Source organism: Python bivittatus, unplaced genomic scaffold (genome assembly GCF_059951505.1).
Source record: "Python bivittatus isolate LINGU-HERP-01145 unplaced genomic scaffold, Pbiv_v1 ctg000580_np1212, whole genome shotgun sequence".
Taxonomy (NCBI): domain Eukaryota; kingdom Metazoa; phylum Chordata; class Lepidosauria; order Squamata; family Pythonidae; genus Python; species Python bivittatus.
In genome coordinates, this window is record NW_028277087.1 from 18,916,942 (window position 1) to 18,931,240 (window position 14,299).

At 40.8% G+C, this 14,299-nt stretch overlaps 1 non-coding gene across 1 annotated transcript; it reads right to left on the minus strand.

The window, feature by feature from the left end:
• Positions 1-14,163: 14,163 nt before the first annotated feature.
• TRNAK-CUU (transfer RNA lysine (anticodon CUU)) lies at positions 14,164-14,236 on the minus strand. Its single transcript has one exon. It is a non-coding gene; the product is annotated as a tRNA-Lys (tRNA).
• Between the last annotated feature and the right edge of the window lie 63 nt (positions 14,237-14,299).

Genomic DNA, 14,299 nt, shown 5'->3' on the forward strand with positions numbered 1-14,299 from the left:
CAAGCCAGTACAAGAGATAAATTTACTCCCTCATGTTCCCTATACCAATCCCTACAAGTGAAAAATGAACCTCTGCCTATCTGTCAAGTGATTTCCTCTCGTTCAGGCAATTGTTGATCCTGGAAGCACATCACTCTTTTGTTTTAATCATTTTTATTTAATTTACATTTGCTAGGGCCTTTCCTGAAATGCATTAATCACAAATCTGTGATTAAACAGCAATTCAGAAAAAGAGCTCCCTCTTCTGTCAACACAGTGAACAAGTATGTATCTCAGTGCACATGATCAATGGAAATAATTTTTCTGTGCTTTTTTTTTGTGTGGGCATGTTGGAGAATCATATCTTCGTGATCAGTGATGCATTGGAACACAGCTGGAGTTTAGAAGAATCCAACCAGCTGGAATGGAAATTAAAATTTAAGATATCTGCAATGGGACCATTGGATTATGGATGGGAAACTTGATTCAAAGGCATTAAGTATCTTCATTGTCAGTTCTAAGAGTGGTTGTTGTACTTGTTGTCATTAGTTTGATCTCTACATTTAATTTTAGTCCCATTTTTTCACTGTGCTCCTTGACTGTTATTACTAGACCTTGCAGGTCCCTTGTATTTTTGGCTATCAGAGTAGTGTCATCAGCATAGCGGAAGTTATTGATGTTTCTTCCTCCAATTTTAAAACCACGCTCATCTTCTAATCCAGCTCATTTGCCCACCTGGAGCCAGTCTGTTTCACCATGTTCTGTCCATACTGTGGCTTCCTGACCTGTAAAGTATATACCTTTCTCGTGAGGAGAATAAGATGTTCTGAAATTCCTATTTGTCTATGCACGTTCCACAGCTTGACATGATCAACACGATCGAAGGCCTTTCTATAATAAATGAAGCACATATTGACTTCTTTTTGGTATTCTTTGGCTTACTCAATTATCTAGTGTGCATTAGCAATAATGTTTTGTATTCCTCAGCCTTTTCTAAGTCTACCTTGAACATCTGGCATCTCCTTTCCCATATAGAGCTCTAATCTAATTTGCATTGGATGATCCTAAGTATTATTTTGCTAGCATGTGAAATTAAGGATACTGTACAATAATTTGCACCCTCTGTTAATTCTCCTTTTTTTGGTGTTGGAATGTAAATTGACCTCTTCCAATCTGTTGAGCACTGTGTAATTCCCCAGATTTGCTGGCATAGCTTGGTAGCATAAGGTCTGTCTTATTTCTGTTGGTTGCTTCCTGTGTGATTGGTAGTGTCAATAGCTGTGTGATGGGATGGCTCATTGGGAGGAACATCTTCCAGACAATCAAATAACATAACTGTATATTCAAACCTCCCATAATGGATAACAAAAACTGCTAAATACAGGTAGTCCTTGTTTAGCAACTGCCTCATTTAGCGACCCTTCACAGTTATGATGGTGATGAAAAAGTAACTTTATGACCAATCCTCGCATTTACAACCTTTGCAGGTCTGTAAAGCAAAGGAAAGCTAAAGTAAAATCATAAGCACAGTCACAGTTTCACTTAGCGACCACTTTGCTTAATGACCGAGTTGCCAGGCCCAATTGTGGTTGCTAAATGAGGACTACCTGTACTTATGATCCTCCATCGTGTAAGTTACATTATAAGCTTCTCTGAAATCCAACTTGCTAAAATTGCCTGCTGTTCTAAGTACAGTGGTACCTCTAGTTATGAACTTAATCCGTTCCGTGACTCTGGTTGCAACTCGAGTTGGTCTCAAGTCGAGGTAAAGTTTCCCATAAGGTTCAATGTAAATACGGTTAATCCGTTCCACCCTCCGAATTTGGTCACACCACGAGGCAAATTTCCCCATAAGGTTCAATGTAAATACGGCTAATCCGCCCTCCGAATTTGGTCGCACCCCAAGGTAAATTTCCCCCATAAGGTTCAATGTAAATACGGCTAATCCGCCCTCCGAATTTGGTCGCACCCCAAGGTAAATTTCCCCTATAAGGTTCAATGTAAATATAGCTAAACAGTTCTGAAACATATGCATTTTATTTTTAAACCTCAAAAACCTTCCAAATGCCACAAAAACCTCCCAAACGCCACAAAATACACCACAAGCCTCACCGAACGTCTCCTTGCTACCGCGATCTCACCCACAGGAAGCTGCGACCACATGGCAGCAGGGCAAATGGCCGCGGATCCAGTTCGTATCTCGAGGCGGAGTTTGCATGTCGAGGTAAATTTTTGGGGCCGGAGCTGGTCGTATCTTGAAAAATTCATAAGGAGGGGCGTTCGTAACTAGAGGTACCACTGTACTGAAGATGAAAGGAAAAGGGCAATGATCCCTAGTGATTACAGAGTTCAGTAACCCATAATGATGGACTATACACGGAATTATGTTTTTTAAAACAGCAGCAACAACAAAAGGTAGAACCTCCGGTGAAGGAAAAAGAGATGTAGATTAAGTCATTTTGCAAGTTCTCAATTCTGTTCACAAAACAATTCTGTCATGGATTAATGGCATTTTGCAGGAATCTGAGCTCCAGCAATAATATTTATGGTACAGTCCACAGAACTGATGAGTGGCAGAGTCTGCTTTCATCTTCATTACAATCAGCATACTTGAAATGTAAGATAGAGGAAGTCCCTTTGGTACTGTGATGAGCGGGGGAACTTGAAATCGCATAGGTAGTGAGATTTGCATGCCTAGGAATCAGATGTTTCACAGTCCCACTGAACTTGTGGATTCTGAACTTGTCAATTCCTAAAATTATTGGAAGATATATCAGGGAAGTTAAATCAAGTTGCAGTAACTTGATGGCAATGGAGGCGAATATGTGTAGCTCAGGGTTGAACTGTGGAGTCCTTGGGGTTCTCTGAGCTTGGTTCTTTTCTTGCAAACGTTTCATTACCTGACTAGGTAACAAACCTCATCCCATTTTAGCACTGAAGATGTTACCTAGCCAGGTAATGAAACATTTGCAAGAAAAGAACCAAGCTCAGAGAACCCCAAGGACTCCACAGTAATTTGATGGTCACAGATGGTGAATAGGAGAGAATCTGAAATGCATTCTTGAGCCCCAAGTTTAGGAGTCTCCCATCAATAATTCCTATTTTCACAGGGGGATTGACAGGTGGAGTGACTAAGTCATATTTCTGTGCAATTGATGAGATGATGAAGTTACCTGTGGCACCTGTCAGACTTCTCTTGTAGCAAACTGACTGGAAATGGCTAATGAACAAGTCTTTCAGAATCTAATGAGCAAGACTTATTCTAAAGAAAATTAATATTTCAGTAGAAGAATTCAAGCACATACTCTGCTTTCAAGTGAGAAACCTATATATAGGTAAATTAAGGTAGCAGTATTCCAATTCTTTTTTCATATTTTTCAGTGTAAAAGGAGGAAACTTGTCTTTTCTATGAAACAGAGCAACCTGCACCTGTTCATAGTTTTGGAAATGGGTACTAAATTTCTTATCAATGCAAGAACAGCTCTTACAACACCAGGATCTACTACAGCTTACATTTATATTGCAGGGCGAGTCTGAGCCTAAAAGGTTAATGTTATTATGTAGTGCTATATGTATGGGTTTTACTGTACTGTACTTATTTTCTACATGACTTATTTTTAACCAGCCAGATTTTGAGTATTCAGGGTAATTGCTTGCAAAATGCGCACTTTCCTATAGATACAACGCATTCTTAATGCTTTGGAAGTATGTGTGTATGTGTGTGAGGGGTGTTCTTGGCAGAGCACTCCTGTGTGAAATGACCAGATGGTATCCAGCCAGAGATCATCTGATTCATTGGCACAGCTTTTCCAGAGAGTGAAGTTCTGCTGGTTCCCAGCTGCACTGGTTCAGCATTTGGACCCTATGATGAATAAGTGCTCTACAAGGGAGAATAGTGGCATCTTCTTCCACGATCTGTACTCTGCTGCAATTTTTTGAATCTTCTATAAATCCCCAAGTAGAGATTGATTAATGCAAAGTCTGGGTGCCCTGATAAATGAGCTCATCTCATATTTCATCTGCTACCCCCTCTTTAAACTGTTCAATTAAGCCTCTTTCATTGCAGCTCACATCCTGAGCTAACAACTGAAAGCCAGCCACATATTTGCGCAGAGCACTTACCCAGTCACAGGCAATGGATCTTGCAGTGGATTGAGAAGGTTGTCAAAATCAGTCCCCAAGAGTCTCACTAAAGTGCTGTATCTGTATCTGTAGAAGCCTGTGCTGTTCTGCAGCAGGAGAGAGGTTGCCCATTTGGCAGTTCTCTCTGTCAAGGACTCAATTAAAAATCCTATCTGAAATCGCCTTTGGGAAATCCTCGGGGGTTAAAGAAATACCTAAGTCACATTGAGCAAGGAAGATAGTAAATTTGCTTGGATCTCCATCATATTTATCAAGCAGGCAGATGTTCAATATCTCAGCAGAGCTGCTGCTACACCTGCTAGATCATGGGCAGGGTGGCAACACAGGAGCTACTAGCGAGGATAAATGGTGCTGGCTTGGTTGCTTCATCATCTGGCTGACCATATGACTCTGATTCTGGAACCAAGAGTTTGGGAACTGACTTATGGTCAGTGGATTTGCGAGAGGGTTGGTAGCCGTGCTTTAATCCTGGAGCTTTGAGTGTGCTTTTTCCTTATATGATGTTGGGAGCAGGAGTAGCTGATCTTGGTGTCAGGGCTTCACCTAGAACCGGACAATAAATCTCTAAAACTTGACCAGCACTCAGAAGCTAGCACTAAAAGAGTCAGTGACAAAGCTTGGACAGGAAAGTTGGTTTTTAGCAGATATAAAAAGCCAAAATGAGAAAATGAACTGCTGCAAAACCTAGCAGTTTTCCTTCTCTATATATATATAAACCCTGCCCCAGGGTTTTAATCTTTTCTCCCGCCATTACATGGTAAAGGACTTTTTCCACTCATTTCTCATATATGGAAGTGGAGGACATCTGCATCATATTTTGTTAATGGCCCAGTCTAGTCTCAAACTCTTTGCTTCTCAGCTTGGCAGTTTCAGCCCTCATGAAAGATAAAGCTTATAAATGTGACATTAGTACCTGTAAATAAAATAGTGGTAGTGAGTAGCACTGTCCAAAGCCCTCAAAATATATGTATAATGCTCAGGAATATATACAGCTCTTTTCAAATAATTAAAACAGCGATATAATTTACTAGGTTGATGCTGAAGTGAAACCAGGTACACCTGCAAGCACGTGCATATGCAGGTGAAGACAGCCAGGTTGCAATTTCCAAAGCATGAATATGGAATTAAAGGTCGGTGGCTGAATACAATTAGAATCATGTATAATGTGCCTAGTGAATGTTCCAACATTGAGCAGGTTGTAGGGTAAGAATATATAATGTTCCCTTAGTTGCTTAATGGTAGACAAATGTATAAGGAATGCTTGTAGTGATGTTATAGGTGAGTTTATAGATAAATTATGAAAAACTAGACGGATCTGTGCACCTTGGTAGGCTGTTTACTACAAATGGGGATATGGATGGAGAAATGTTAAGATGTACAAATGCTGGTAGAAAGTTAGTGGATGTTGTTACAGTCTGTTGTGATGAAGGAATGTTTGTTGAAAAAAGTAGAAATGGCTTCCGCCCACTTTTTGGTAAAGAAATGAGAGATTAATATGTCAAGAGAAATATAAAAGTAAGTTGAATACATGGGAATGGAGTACTTAAGAAGCATGTATAGTAAAACAAGAAGAGATTAGATTCGTTTGCTGTGATATCTGTGGCTACCAGATAGCAGGACTGGAGAAAAAGTATAGCAGATTTTTGCAACCCAGATTTGGTAGTTTTAATCTTATACGCTACTGCTGTTAGTTTGCATCCTGCCTTTCCTTCAAGGATCAAAAGGGGTCATACACAATCTCTCCCCCAACTTATCTTTCCAAGAATTCTAGAAGACATACAAGGCTAAGTAATGGTGATTTTGTTGAATATGGCAAATGCAATTCAATATGAACACATGCAAAGTGATTTGTTATAAAAATATTACGAAAATATACTACCGGAACCGTAGACGAGGCTGAGAAAACCTACCTGGAAGAAGACAGTAAGAAAGCACTTCCGTATCGTTGCCAAGAAAATTACATAGCCTTATCTCTGTAGTCATCTGGAGAAGAACTTTACCATAATAGATATCTTGAAGTTACAGTAATAGATTAGGAAAGAATCTCTGTGGATAGCTTAGGAAAATATCAGCCATGTATGCAACAGAATGTTTTTTAAAGGTGCACTTCATGAATTTTCCTGCTAGGAATAATTGGGAAGAGGATTGAAAATCAAGGTAAACAGAGCAGTGATTCCTTATATATATTTATATTTGGGACATTGCAGTCTTGCTCAAAAGAGTATGTAAAACTTGAAAAAGGGCAGAAAAGGCAGATAAAATGAATGTGCTAGGATTGAAGTCCTTAAGGTCTGTGGTGTTCTGACCTCCCCAAAATAAATGAATTTGTGTGATTACCTGTGAATACAACTGATCAGTAGTCGTGAGTGTGCCAGCTATGAATTTACTGAATTTATCAAATGGGTTCCTTATACCATTTCTTATCCCAGCGGTTCCCAAACTTTATCAGTTCACAGCACTCTTAGTGTCTCTGTAATTTTTTCTGTTCTCCCCCACCATTATGTCCCTTGCATTTCTCCTTTCCCCTCTCACTCCCACTTTCGTAGGCTAAAGAAATACTGCTTAACAGCTGTGTTTCCTTCAAAAATTTAAAATATCCGCACAGTTTGACAACTGCACCTTATCCCCTTTCTCTACATAAAGCTGGAGTTCAGTTTTGCTGCCAGCTTGTCCAAGCAGAGTACAGCTGAGTTCTGGTAGGAATCAGTTCTTGTTTGTGGATACAAACCTGGAGTGTTGTCAGAATGCTGACTTGTACCACAAGCAAGTTTGCTGAAGGGAATGGTACATGGACAGGCACAACTCCCATGATGTCAGCCCCCTAGGTAGACCAGATCAGGAAATCAACTCCACAGGAAGGCTAAAACTACTTTTATTGAGATTGGCTATAACAACAGAATCTTGCAAGTCTGATTGTGCTGAACCCTTCTTATACTCAGTAAATTAGGGAGGTGTCTGTCTGAGTCACTTCCAAATGTTATCTCATTGTTCTGGACTTAAATCTTTCAGTCCCTTTTCCCTAGGTAATGGTTCTTGCATACAGTGGAACCTCGGTTTACGAACTTAATTTGTTCCGTGACTCTGGCCACAACCCGAATTGGTCGCAACCCGAAGCAAATTTCCCCATAAGGTTCAATGTAATTACCGTTAATCCATTCTGGCGTGGAGGACAGGGAGGCGGCTATTGCTTGGAGGGAGAGTCCCCCTCCCTATGACCACGTGTCAGGGGTGGAAAAATGGCCACGGACCACGTGTCAGGGGCGGGAAAATGGCTGCGGACCACGTGTCGGGCGGAAAAATGGCCGCGGACTGTGTCATGGGAGGGAAAATGGCCGCGTATCCTGCTTGTACCCCGAGGCAGAGTTCACAAACCGAACCAAAATTTTGCGGCTGGAGCTGGTCGTAACCCGAAAAGTTCGTTAACAGAAGCGTTCGTAACCCGAGGTTCCACTGTATTTCCATGAAGGTCATCTTCCTTACTCTCTACATATGCCTAGTGCTCCAGTTTGGAAAGGCAGCACTCCATTGGAGGTTGTGGGTAAAACCATGACAAGATGAAGTCAAGTCTAGATTAGTCTACCCAATTCAAGTGACAGACCTGCAGAAACAAGAAGGGGAAAGAAGCACAACCATTGGCTGAAACAGCCATTACTGTATGCAGAATTATTTCATCCTTATGCATTTTACACTTTGTAGCTCCCTATTTCCCACCCCAGCATGGGATCTCAATGCATTGGACACTGTGTAAGAACTCCATATCCTTCTCACAGCTCTCTACTCCTGGGATCATGGGCTATGAAGAAGGAGGGAGGGAAGAGAAAGCAGAGGTTTCTGAGGATCCTCTGCAGGTCTGGCTGTCCCTCTGTGTTCATTTCCAGAGCCTATCACATTCTAGACACCCTTTCTTCTTCTCAGGTCCACCATTTCTGTTCTCCCCCACCATTATGTCCCTTACATTTCTCCTTTCCCCTCTCCTTTCCCCTCTCACTCCCAATTTTCCGGGCCTTTCCTTCAAAAGCAAAGCCAAAACAAAACAAAAAATAAGTGTTCCTGCCTTGCTGTACAACGCAAGGCACCACTATGGAACAGCCATCTCAGCCTAGCCAAAAAAGGCCAGCCAGGTCCAGGACAAGCTCCGAGCCTGCTCCATCTCTATATATGTTGCCACCCCCTTTTCTAGGTATTGCTGTACAGCATGAAACATTCTGTCTCCCTTTGCAGCCTGCTCATCTGGTTAAATTGATGGTGATGGGGGAAGCAAGCCCACTTCTTCTGAGCATGTGCATGATTGAGCAGGCTTGCCATTAACAACTCAATGTAGACAAGCTGCTCGAGGGTCTTCAGCTGTCTTGACCCCAAAGTGCATGGTCAGATACAGGCCACCCACAAGCTGGCCTGCAGGACCAAGGCCTGTGCTAGATCCAGTGATAATGGGCCAGGAGCTACTGGCCTGTGGAGGGAAACCTGGGAGTCAACCCCCAGATAGGAGTTCATCTGAGTAGCACTAGGTGGCCATAGTCTGCCATGCTGCTCTACTCCATAGTGAAGAGGAAATACTGGTGCCTGGTAGTGCTCCATGCAGAGCCCCTTCTCTCCATACCTCCTTTGAAAGGGGTGCACATAGCTTAGGTGGCACACACTTAGGCTGGGGTGGCATAGCTGGGAACTGCCTTCGACCACAGATAGTGAAACACTCTTTCCTTCTCACCCCTGCTGATCTGATCTGCTTGCTGCCCACATGCTACAACAAATGAGGAGGGAGTGTACCACATGCCAACATCCCTGACTATCAGTCTTGCATACATAAAACCTGAACTTTGCAAGAATTCAGTCTTGTTCTGCCTGGACAAGTCAGAATCCAGCATGTCTAGGCAGAGTGGGATTAAGTTTGCATAGGAATTTGACTGTGTGCTTCTCATTGCAGGCCTCCTCTCCCTCTCAAAATTGCTTATGATCCTTGGCCCACAGTTTGAGAACTCCTACGCTAGAACATTATCCTACAAGGAAAAACTATTGCGTCTGGAGGCTTTCTGTATCAAAAGAAGACAGACAAAGGTGAAAGAACATGACAGAAGATAGGACATGGAAAACCCATAGGGATGTTTTTCTTGCTCTGACACAAAAGTAGAACTCTGAATCATTCATTGAAACTAAATGTGGGGTAATTCAGGACTGTTAAAATGAAATATTTATTAAGCCATGGAATTAATTGCTATGAAATGTAGAGCTGACCACCAGTTTAAACTATTTTAAAACTTCAGAGAATCCATGAAGGCTACTGTAGAGCTATCAATGATTATGAGCTTAAATAACATGTTATGCTCTGTAAATCAGCACAGTAGTTCCTAGGGAGCAGTGGTAGAAGGTTAAGGTATCTGCAGCCCTCATATCTTGTGTGTAAGCTTCTAGTATGCAAATACTGGGGACGCGGTGGTGCAGCGGCTTAATGACGCTGAAAGTTGCTGGCCAGAAATGGTCGACGCTTCAGCGGTTCGAGTCCAGCCTTCGCGTTAGCAGGGTGAGCTCCTGTTTCCTCCCCAGTTCCTGTAAACCCAACAGTTTGAAAACTTACGTGAGTAGATAAATGGGTACTCTCACTCCGGTGGGAGGAAAAATGCTGGCGGCGCCTTGCAAAAAGGAGTCGGGAGCAGTTGCCGGTAAGCGCGAAAAACCGCGCGCACCCGAAAAGGGCGTGAAGCAACGGAAACCTCGCCTCCTGCGCTTGCCAGCTGGGCTCTGCCCTAGGAAGGAGGCTCTGGCAAACCACTTCTGAAACAATTGCCTTGAAAACTGGCAAGGACTCGTCCAAGCAGTCACTGCAGAGTCGGTAACGACTGAGCGCAGATTAAAAAAAAAAAATGCAAATACTTGGCCACATGTGGCACAAAACCTTGAACTAGGTAGGCTTTTGGCCTAATCAAGGTAGACTACTGTTGTGTTCTTTTAATTGGCCCATGTTCATTGTTGTTTAGGGATGTGAACCCAAATTTCTGGTCTTAGTGTAATGAGACACTTAGAGCATTGGAATAATCTGATTGTCCCCAGTCCTGTTTTGCTTTTAATGGATTTTAAATTAAATCTTCTGACACATTTCATGGATAGTTCTGCTGTATACTATTTCTGGTTTGTTATTAGATAATTGCAATGTTCATATATATTATCTTTGGGGCAGAAAGGCAATTAATAAATATTAATACCTAAAACCTTTTACTGAAATGGCAAAATAGGGGGAAATGATGATGACTGAAATATCTGTAATAATTTTTGATCTAACTCTATTTCTTAACTGTCTGTTATTGTGTACTTGTATTCAATGATTTGCTATATTTACTCTTCTTATATCAACTGTACATATTATGCTTATTCTATTAGTGCTCCTTCTTCTTGGTTAGTACCTTTTCTTCTTTTATTTGTTGTGCATAAGTTGTTCTCATGCACCTTTCCTCCAACTGCAAATAGCAGATATGCTGGAAGCAGCCTTAACAAAATATGTATTTATATATTTGAAATAATTAGACCACGTGGGAATACCTGAAAAACCTTGTCTGGGCTCAGAAACTAAGCCAAGCCAGCATGGTATGGTAGTTAAGGTGCTAGACTAGGTTCAGGGAAATCCAGCATCAAGGTCAGTCTCACTAGATGACTCCAGGCCAGTCTTTTCTCTCAGCCCAACCTATTTCATAAGATTGTTGTTGTAGGGAAAAATTGGATGAAGGAATGCTATGAACACCCCTCAAGATCCTGGAAGAAATGCTGTATATAAATCAAACAGATAAAATAAGCAGGTCAGACCTGGTTACTACTTGGATGGAAATTTACCATGGAGTAGCTGGTCTATAGGCTCAACTGGGATATCAAAAAAATCTTAAAAACAGAATAGCAAACCAGTTCATTACTCTTGCCAAGAAAATGACATGATTGTACCCTTGTGGTCACCAGGAGCAGAAGCATCTACTGGGGGCGGGTGGGGTCAAAAAAGTCAAGATGCCAGTTACAACTCCATGACTGAAACCATAGTGCTTTTGTACGCACATCATCAGACACCTTACAAACGGGTGCAGCTTCAATTACATGGTTGCAACTGCCATCTTGACTGATTTTTTTTACTCCCTCCCTGCAGATACTACTGGCCAAGAGTCAAGCTTCATTTCAGAGTGCCTTTACTGAGGGCAGTTTGTGGCCTCAGGGCCCCTTCGTTTTGCCCTCCAGAGCCATCTTTATCCACTGTTACTGAAAGCTATAGTGAAATTTCTCAGTAACTTGAAGGAGAAAACACAAGGAAACTACAGTATAAGCCCTATAAAAGGTTAATGTAATTTAAAAAAAAACTCCTTCCAACCTATCCCTAAAAACAAGGTAAAAAAATAACCCCGTTCCTTACACTTTGCATCATGGCCCTACCATTGCCATTAAGGTCACAAATAAGTGCATTTCCACCAAACAATTACCCATTCTGGTATAAATGAATTATACACACAAACACACACACATACATACTTTTGGAGGTATTGATATCCATTTTCAATATTACTTTACATACACTGACCAAAAACAAATGGCCTTTTTAAAGGATAGATCTGAGTCCACTGAACACACGTGTTCCATGCACTCTACTTTGGCTATAAAAACATTCAGTTTGTAATGTTTAAAATTGTTTGGTCACTTAAGAACCAACCAACTATGGAACATTTTCTAAATGTCAGGTATCTATCCAAAACTAGCTTTGCCATGATGTTTCCCAGCTGCCACAATTTTCCCTAAAAAATCAATTTGTTATTTTTATGATGCGTTGGGGGAGAATCAGGCAGCGGATCAATTATACTCTGCCTTCTGTTATTTGCCTAATTGTCTTCAGCCAAGTCAAGACATGTGAGCCTTACCGAATTGTATGCCTCTGAATTAAGATAATTAATTTTAGAAAGTGGTTTACAGAGCTGGCATGGTATAGTTTATATTGTTTAAGTTCACACTTTTGAATTCTATTATACTAACAGAATTAAATAAAGCAAATGTATTTCCTTTTTATGAAAAAAACCTCAGCGTGCAGTGTGCAGCAAAAACTGTCTCAGCTGTCTTCCTTTTTCCTCCTTTTTTCTGGATCTGCAGAAGCACCTGCTAGTAGGTATAGGAAAAGGAAAAGGTTTAGAGAAAAGTCTTCACTGTAAGTGTCATGCTATTAATTTTTTTCTGATTCATCATCCTGCTTTACAGTGTTTCATCCATTCTAGGTAGATGGACATGGAGAAGATTCAGTTCATTTAAGCAACTATTAAAAATAATCTCAAGATACCTTTAAAAAAAAAAAAAAGAGTTGTATTAAGCACTTATTAATATCTAAGCAACTGCCTGTCAGAAGTATCCATAGCTAGCAAAGATGATGCCAGAATGAAGCATGCAGGCTCCACTATCCGCTAAGTCTTAATACTGTTATTGCTCTAATTTCTGGCATCTGGTTGGCCTCTGTGAGAACAGAATGCTAGGCTAGATAGGCTTTTGGCGAGTGGTGTCCGCAGCAAGCTGAGATTTTGTGAAAACGACTAAACATGGATTGTGACATCGTGACGCAAGCTCCATCCATGATTTACTCGTGTGATATTGGACACAAGTACAAAAGGGACGGAGCTTGCAACGTCGCAATGTATGTTTTAGCTTTGCTCTCCTGTGGATGCCCATGGCCTCTGGTCTGAACCATCATAGTTCTTTTTTTGTATTTTTAACATCTTGACTTTGTATCATGCAATCTGAGTACATTGCAAGTTCTTCTCTGCCTAGATTCCTAACCAGACATTCATTTCTACTCTGGCATGTACAGATGTAAGAGACAGGAATCACAGGTAAGTAAGAGAAGAGAAAAACATACGTGGCAAAGAGCATTGCTATGACAGTGGTGTATCTCCAGTCTATGCTTTTAGATTAAACTGTTACCTGCCTCGTTCACAGACTTTTAATACAGGATCGGAGTAAAATGACACCACCCACTTGAAATCTTCCATCCAATTCAAATATTTCCCCACCTCTTTTTTTCTTATTTGGAAAAAAAAAATGAAACTGCAGGCACATGGTGCATTTGTCTGGATTGTTGGTGCTTTCTTTTTGGGAATACTCTGAATATAAGATTATTTGCTTATCCTTTTCCTTGGGATAAAACCAGTAAAGTTCCACGTTTTTCAACAGCACCTAGGATACATTTTAGCGGCATTCACACACTGTCAAGCTGTTTTTGTTTTTCCATGTTTTGTCGAGCAAATCCCAATTGTCTGTCTTTGTACAACACACTGACAAAATGTGGTCAACAAACTGTAATGACATACAACATAGTAGCTAAAGTGAAGCAAGTCACATTATGGGTTAGTGCCATGTGTCGCCCAGCCTTCAGATGCTTTATGAAGAGTGAATTGGACTACCATAATAAGAATAAGAATTGATATTACACTTCTCTCCAGGATGTAAGAGTAGTAGGGATAGCTGATGATACCAGCTATAATGTGCAGATGCTCTATCTAACAACAAACTTTTTTTTTCCATTTCTTTTTGTAAGAAACTATACTTAGGAGTTCTGAAAAAAAATCAGGCTGGGTGTTAAGGAAAATAGGTATTTTGGGGAGAACAAAGGTCTGACTACTTGTTCTGAAGAACAAAAAAATTTGCTCATTTTATCCTTTTATCTTGATAATAAAATTAAATAACACAGAAAATAAAACAGGAGGAAATGGAAAGGAAATAACTGCACGTTATTTTTTTCCTTACAGAACTCTACAGTTTCTTTTGCTTTTATGTATTTAAATGAACTAAATTTGGAAGCTCTCTTCCTTTTCTGTCCCTTGACAGCTTTATACATCTATATTTCTTCACGTCTAAATAATAATCACTGTAGAAACAGGTTTCGACTCCAACGTTATGCACATTTACTCAGAAACCCCAGTGAGTTTGGTCAAATTCCTTGAATTGCTGCAACTTTTGATTCTTTCGTATACGATTGGGTTTGTTCTCTGAATTATATTCTGAAAGAATTAAGGGGAAAAAAATGAAGAAAAGAACAGCCGCCCAACGTGGGGCTCGAACCCACGACCCTGGGATTAAGAGTCCCATGCTCTACCGACTGAGCTAGCCGGGCCTTGCAACATTGCCTTCCTATAATGAATATCACTCTATTTCTTTCAATGAAGCGCGTGCACCT